This window comes from Marmota flaviventris, chromosome 18, assembly GCF_047511675.1.
Source record: "Marmota flaviventris isolate mMarFla1 chromosome 18, mMarFla1.hap1, whole genome shotgun sequence".
NCBI lineage: Eukaryota > Metazoa > Chordata > Mammalia > Rodentia > Sciuridae > Marmota > Marmota flaviventris.
Genome location: NC_092515.1, coordinates 22,652,000 through 22,659,846, shown reverse-complemented (window position 1 = coordinate 22,659,846; position 7,847 = coordinate 22,652,000). Strand labels below are relative to the sequence as shown.

General features: G+C 36.9%; 1 pseudogene; it reads right to left on the bottom strand.

Annotated features, from left to right (window-relative positions):
* Positions 1–6,399: 6,399 nt before the first annotated feature.
* Positions 6,400–6,811, bottom strand: LOC114097537 (NADH dehydrogenase [ubiquinone] 1 beta subcomplex subunit 3 pseudogene; annotated as a pseudogene).
* Between the last annotated feature and the right edge of the window lie 1,036 nt (positions 6,812–7,847).

Here is a 7,847-nt window from a genome sequence, read left to right as displayed (position 1 = left end):
TCCATGAGTCTAGTCTATGGATACAATAAATGGAAAAGTAAAATAAAATATAAAGGATGTCTGATGATAAGTGTTTGAGGGGAAATAAGGTAGGGAAGGGAGAAAGACATGACTAAGATAAAAAGCAATCCTACTGCTGAGATTTGAAAAATGGTCTCAAGAAAGTGAGGATGTGAACCATGTAGATGTTTAAGGGAGTAGCATTCACTCTAGGCACAGTGAACAGGCACTGCAGAGGTGCTTAGACTCTTAGGAAGACCAATGTGGCATGAGATGAATGAAGAGTAGATGAGGTCAGAAGGTAACAAAGAACAGAATGTGTCAGTTCTTGAAGTTAGCAAGCACTTTGGTTTTACACTGAGTGGACTGGAAGCAACTTAGTATTTGAACAGAGGGGGTCAAAATATGATTTCCATTTAAAAATAAGCACTCTGAAATAGACTACAGAAGGATAAGACAGAAACAGGAAGAGTACTTAAGAGACTTCTACAATAATCTAAGTTAGAGATAATATGGTAGCTAGAACATATTGATTATATTTTAAATGCAAACCCAATAAGATTGCTCAAAGATTGGATTTGGAAAGCTCTAAAAGAAAGTAGTCAAGGATAACGCTAAGAATTTTGCCTTGAGGAAATGAAAGGATGAAGTTACCATCAATTCTATGAAGAAAATTATAGAAGGAGATTGTGAGGAAGGTGGGAGTTCCATTTTGGATATTTTAAGTCTGAAATGTCTCTTAAACATCTAAGGGAACAGGGAGAGAAGAAACCTGGTATACCATTTCAGGGGAGAGGTCTAAGGTGGCGATGACAATTTGGAAATGCTGTTGTATAGATGATATTTAAATCCATGAGTCTAAGTGCATTCACCAAGAGAGAGGATGTCAGTAGAATAGAGAATGTGTACAAAGACTCAGCCTGGGAATATCATGCATTCAGTCATCAAGGAAATAAGAAGAAAACAGCAAAGAACTCTGAGAAGCAAACACCAGTAATGCAGAAGGAAACTAGAAGTGTCTGTCTTCCTGGAAGCCAAATGAAGGAAGTGTTTGAGGAGGAAAAAGTTTTAAAATATTGCAAATGTTTGAAAAATATTCTAGTACTACAAAAATCCAAGTGAGATAAAGACTGATAATTGACAATTATGTCAATTTGTAGGTCATTAGCAGTTTCAGGGTAGCCATGGGAACAAAATAGGACTCAGGACAAAAAACATCAACAATTATTTTGTAGAGTTTTGCTTTTACATCAAGTACTTAGAAAGGTGATCTGCTGGTTCACTACCCCCCAAAATCTCTGTAATTTATTTTCTAATATTAATGTATAATGGAAGCCTGACTATGTTTGAATCATCCTCTGCATAATGTTTTTCAGAACAGATAAAAATTACAGCATGACCATAATTGAGACAAGGTGTTTGCCACCAACCTCAAATAAATGTTTACATGCAATGAATCAGAAGCTCCCTGCAACATTTTTTAAAATTTATTTCTTTATTCTAATTTGTTATACATGACAGCAGAATGTATTTCAATCATAGTACATATATAGAGCACAAGTTTTCATTTCTCTGGTTGTACACAAAGTAGCATCACACTATTCATATCTTCATACATGTACTTAGGGTAATGATGTCTATCTCATCCCACTATCTTTCCTACCCCCAAGCCCCCTCTCTTTCCCCCCTCCCCTTTGCACTATCTAAAGTTCCTCCATTCCCACGCTCTCCCTCACCCCCATTAAATTAAACATTCACTTATTTATTTATTTTATTTTATTTTCAATAATATTTTAAGAGTTCCAGTTCCAGGAGTGATGTAGCCTCTTCATGATAGTAATTAAAAGTTCTGGGGAAAACTATAAAGTGTGGGTCCTGGAAGAAACTGGGAAAGAATCAAAAACAGACAGAATCTGGAGGGACTTTTCCACAGAGAGTGAGGTACATATTTATTCAACTTGCTATTGAGGTACAGCTGTCACATTGACCTGAGATGTAAAGAAGAGGGTCTGAAACTGTGGAAGTAACTGGAAATTGAAGGGGAAATCCCAAATCTGTACATAAAGCCCTCCCACACCCTCAGTTCTTGGCTCATCCTGAAACTATATACCTCTGGTGGAGACTCCAGGAATAACAGGAAGAAAACAACAGCTAGAAAGCTCAAAGACTGACCAGATACATTAGTTCCCACTCAGTGCCTAAGAAACAGAGTTTGGAATTTGTATCCCAGCAAATTAGAAGGACCAGGAAAACACCTCAGGCTTTCCATTGAAACTCTAAAAGGACAATACCTTCTGTCCCAGAATTAAGAAATTCTCACTAGTTTTAAGGGCAAAATGTGCCCTAAACATATGATAAAACTAAGCCTCCAATAACTCAAGTTGGTCTGCCAACAATTTGAATGCTAAGTAAAACAAAACTAAACACTCTTAAGAAGAATATAATGGACTTCACAATCTCTACAACATATTCATAATGAGTTGGCATAGGGACCTCATCTCCATGTCCCAATTGTCCCTGGCTCTCTGTGCAGGGAAGTACATGGAGCCCCTTGGAAGTGTGGCCTTTTAGGGGGAAAAAATACTAGCAAAACTTTACCCTAAAAGAAAGAAAGAAACACAGGCCACTTTAGGATCACAGAGTCAAGCCATAAGACCAAACCCCAGGACTCTGTGAATACTTACATCCAGGAAGAGGAAAAAATATCTGTAAATTAGATGGAAGATGGTGTCACCGAGGCATAGGTAACACAGAAAGAAGAGGAAAGATTGATAAGAAATGAGGCTGAGAGGCAGGCTGACTATGACAGGTCTGTTCTCTATATCAAGCAAGTTCAATTTCCCTGAGAATGGTGGGGCGCCAAAAAAAAGTTTGAAGCAGAAGAGCTGTATCATCAAAATTTTAGTGTGGAAATATCCTCCAAACTTCTGTGATGAGTCAGTCTGGAGAAAATTATGTTCAAAATATCCACAGAATGTCCAGATTGTGCCAGAAATTGAGTTTATTGGCCCAGAGTTTAGCAGAAAGTTTTAGGCTGAGTCATGCTTATTGAAACCCTGGAATTGAGGTACTCAAGGAGAAGGAGCAATCCAGGAAATAAAAGATGTAAGGCAGAAACCTGAGGCTCACCAGGATTCAGGTCCATCTGGTTAATGTCCTTACAGAACTAGCAATAACCTATTTTATAGTACAGATGAAGCCTCTCTGAAATCCGTCTAATACAATGACTCTTCCAACAAAGTTTGCTTACTTGATTTCTACTTCCCTCTCTCTCTATTACACAGGTTCTTCTAGAACAGTGGTTCTCAATCAGGAAACATTTGGAAATGTCTGGAAACATTTTTTTTTTTTTTTTTTTTTTTTTTTTGGTTACCATGACTGGAGGCATCTAGTCATCTACTAGTAGGTAGAGGACAGGGCCACTGATCACCATACTACTATGCACAGATAGCTCACTACAACAAAGAATTATCCAGTCTCAAATACAGAAAATATTGAAGTTAAGAAACTGTTATAGAAGCACATTGGATATTCTGTGAACCTACTGGCCTATGGATACTGATAACTTCTATACTTTCTTCTCAAGAATTCTTGTGAGGGGATCCCTGTCTCAGTACGTACCATCAAAGAACTCTGAATTCTAGTGTTATCATCACATAAGCAAATAAATCTAATATCCAAAAATACCAGGTCACAAAGATTTGTGGTCATACAGAAACTATAGCTTTTACTTCTAACTATAATTGTGGGGAAACTAACCAGACAAATTCAGTCCAGTACAGGAGTGCTTATGCCAATTCTGGCAGGACATCTGCTTAAAAGGAAAGAGCAGGTGTTTGAGAATCCTCAACATGCATCATGGAATTCGGTGTAGGAGTTCTAGAATGCCACGAACACAAACAATCAAAATTATATAAGAGGCAGATGGGTACTACCAGAAGAAGCTTACCATTTCTTGAGCAGAATGGCCTCTCAGATCTTGGAAGAAATGACCAATTAATCCTATTGAAGCTGATTTTATTTCTGTCAGTGATATAAGTAAGCAAGGATCATGTAGTCAAAGTCTTAACAAGGAGCTGAGAGCACCACTCTCTGACCACAGCACTCAAAAGAAAGGGGAAATACATGGTATTCGTCTGAAGCTAAGCCCCAGTATGCCTTTGCCTCGCAGAAGTGAACTTCCAACTGTCTTAAATCCCTGCTCTAACTCAACCCAGAGCTAGGCTATGGGACTCAACTGGAACAAAGGACCTGAGTCAAATTTCATTGATCTTGGGGATTATTATAGCAATGGACATGTTTGTCCAAGTGGTGAGATGCTGAGCCAAAACTCTGCTTGGATGGAGTATTGAGAGAGAGAGAACACAAGTGAGTGCTTACTTGGGAGAGTCAAATTACTTTACTAGTCAAATGGTAGTTCAACCAGCAGCATGACTTGGAAACTTAAGAAATTTATAATCTCATGTCCCAATCCTGACCTAGTGATTTCGAATCTGCGTTTTAATAAGTAAGATCTCCAAGGAAAGTCTGAGAAACACAGTTTTTGTCCTTGGTTGAGGGAAGAGGGTGACATACCACCATACAGGTGGCTAGTATCTACCAGATTGCCTTCTCTCAGGTTCTTATCTGAATGCTGTGGCACCCCTGGAAGAACTATGTCACTGAAACTCTGTTAACTGGTTGAGGAAAGGAGAGGCTTTGGTACATAAAGAGATCATTAGGCAAATTGAGGGAAAGATATGCCCTTCCCTTTTGCCAAATACAACCATGGCAATTTTTAGCCAATATTCAAAGACCTGTTCAGGCTCCTTGAACATCTGCTTCCCTCCTTTTGAGCAAATGGCCTCCCAGAGTTGACCTAAGCAATCAGATAGGAATACCTCTGTTCTCTTCTACCAAACATCAAAATGTATTTGATTTTCTCCCTATATTAGCAAGCTTTCAATTGCTATAACAAATATCTATGATAAATCAACTTATAAGGAAGGAAGGTTACTTTTGGATCATGATTTAAAAGGTTTCATTCTGAGGTTTGTTGCCCCTGTTGCTTTTGGGTCTGTAACAAGGAAGTACTTCATAAGGGGAGCATGTGGAAGAACTTGCTTCTCTCCTCTTGATAGACAAAAAGCAAAGACAAAGTTGTGCTGTAATTGTGTTACAATGAGTCAAAAATGCATTCAGCTGTCATATATACCTAATTATAATTAATTTTTTTAATAAAAAAAAACAGAAAGAGATCAAGAAACCAGCATCCCATAATCCCCTTTGAGGACAAATACACAGTAACCTTAGTCTTCTCTTGGCGCCACATCTTAAATATCCCACCACCTTCAAGTAGCACCAAGCCAAGGACCAAGCCTTGGGGGACATCCAAGATCCAAACTATAGCACACCCAGATATCTCTCATCAGAGGAAAAGGACCATTCTTCCTATATGGGGCTAACTCCTGCAGGGCTACTTTAGAATCAGACATCTGCTACCTTCTTAGAGACCACACTGCATCAATTACTCTCTTCATTGGCTCCATCCTGTTGCTATTTAAATATGCTTAATTCTCTTCCAATTTTACTTTTACAAAAAGGGGTTTGTAAAGCCATTATATTTTCCAGTTATGACCCAGTGAACTTTCTTATCCAGCAATATGGACTTAAAAACAATTTATTATAATATCACAAGCCGACAAAAATAATTGTGTGCCCACTACACAAATTGCCTAACATTGTCCATGTTTGTTTCCAAAATTAAACATAATTTCAATCAAAATTCCCTGCTTTCTCTGTTCTGCTAAGACATAACCACTACCCTTAAGTTGTTGCACAAACTACTCATGAATATTTTATGTTTGTTTTATAAGAGTGTGAATCCTTATGCAACTTAGAGTATTGTTTTACAAGCTCTTAAGCTTTAATTATAAGGTAAAATGTCATATGGCTTAATCTGTAACTGGCTTTCACATAGGCATTGTTTTTGAGACATTATCATGTTGATGTTTTCTCCATATTTCTGTGATGCTAACTGGCATAAATGTTATTGCCTTTTTAAAACCACATGACATTCTAACTATTGTTTTATGCTGCCAGAGTTTGTAAGATTCTCCTACATATTTACCCATGCTCTGCTCATGATTTTCCTTTCATATTGGCCTTGCATTTATAATCACAGTCCTTCTGCCTGTTCTGTGCTGTTTAGAATCTTCTTTAATGAGAGTGTGATGTGGGAAAACTTGCTCATTTTTGTCTGGAAATATCTACCTGGTAATTGGCTCTCATTCTTGAAAGACATATTTGCTGGGTATATAATTCCTGGTTTGCAAGTTTTTTCTCAGCATATTTTTCTTGCTTTATTAAACCTTACTAGTATTCTTTAAGGGACAAACACATAGACAAGTACGATATAAGAGAATTAAGGAGTCACTAAGATATTTCCAGATACTATCTTCAGTGATGATTGTTATCTTTTTTCTGGGACTCCAGATAATATTTGGCCCCTATGGCTACCACAAAAGCAGCAAATCCCCATTTAAATCCTTTTAATAATACACCAACAAAGGAAACATTGTGTGCAAAGCCACCCATGTATCTCCAAGCTTCATTGCGGCCCCATGGATCCCTGAGCCCTTTTGCAGCCAGCTTCTCCTGGACAGTTTGTAATGGTGTCCCTTCTATCTTCCATTACCTATAATCTGGAAGTTCTAGTTTTCCCTGACCATGTTCATGTCCATGTCCATGTTCAGGGGCCATGTCTTTATTTAGATGATTCTTTTAAAATGTTGTATTAATGATTTTGAATACGTATGATCACATGTACTTTTCTTACAGCAATTTGACCTCTCAGGACACTCAACCATAGTTTTATGGTTTCCATTATTTTTGTTGAGAAGTCTATCAGTCAGCAATTGTTATTCCTTTGAATTTTATCCCTTTTCTTCAATCTAGCTCTGTTTCAGGTTTTTGCCTTTGGCGTACCTCTGCAACATGCAAGATTTTTCTTAATTGCCTTGATTTTTTTGGAATTCACAAACCTGAGGAATAGATCCTCTTATCTTTTCTGGAAAATTCTCAACTATTACTTCTGCTCTATTCTCTCTTCTCTTACAACTTTGATTAAAAGTATACTACAGCTTCTCTCTTCATGTCTCAACTTACTATATTTTTATTGCTAAAGCAATAAATGTGCTATATTCTACATAGTTTTTCATATCTACTTGTGCTTTTTATGACAATTATGTTTTGTAGTCTAAAATCCCTTTGTTAATATAATCAGTCCTTTTCTGTAATTTCTATGTGTATTGTAACATTTTCTATTTCTTAAAAGAATATTAAACATATGTATTTTGGGTTGGGTGTTTAATAATTCTATCAGATATATTTTCAGGTCAAATATTTATATTTCTTCTGGTTCTTTCTCTTTATGCTTCAATTCTTTATGTGTGTGTGTTATTTTTATTGTGGCTATATTCTAAAACTTTGTGAAAATTATTTAAGACCTGGTTTGAAAGCAAGTTCCATAGGGAGGATTGAATTTGTTTCAGCTATATTCATTGGCAATCTATCAACAAGATCACTTTAAACTAAAATTTTAGCTAAATACTTTAAACTCTTTGAGAGGCTTTATTTTGGACTACAAACCTATATGAAGACTTGTTTCTGGTTATAAATTTTAAGACTTTTTTTCTTTCTTTTATTCCCTTCCCCTACTGAACTCTTAAGCTTGAGATGGGCAATTTTTGTAACTGCCTGGTAAGGTGTTGATGATGAGAATAAGTTGTTTGTTTCTTGGTCATACTTAAATGGAATGTACGGCCATTTGGAATATAACATTCTGTGAGGCATGAGAAGGTTGAAGG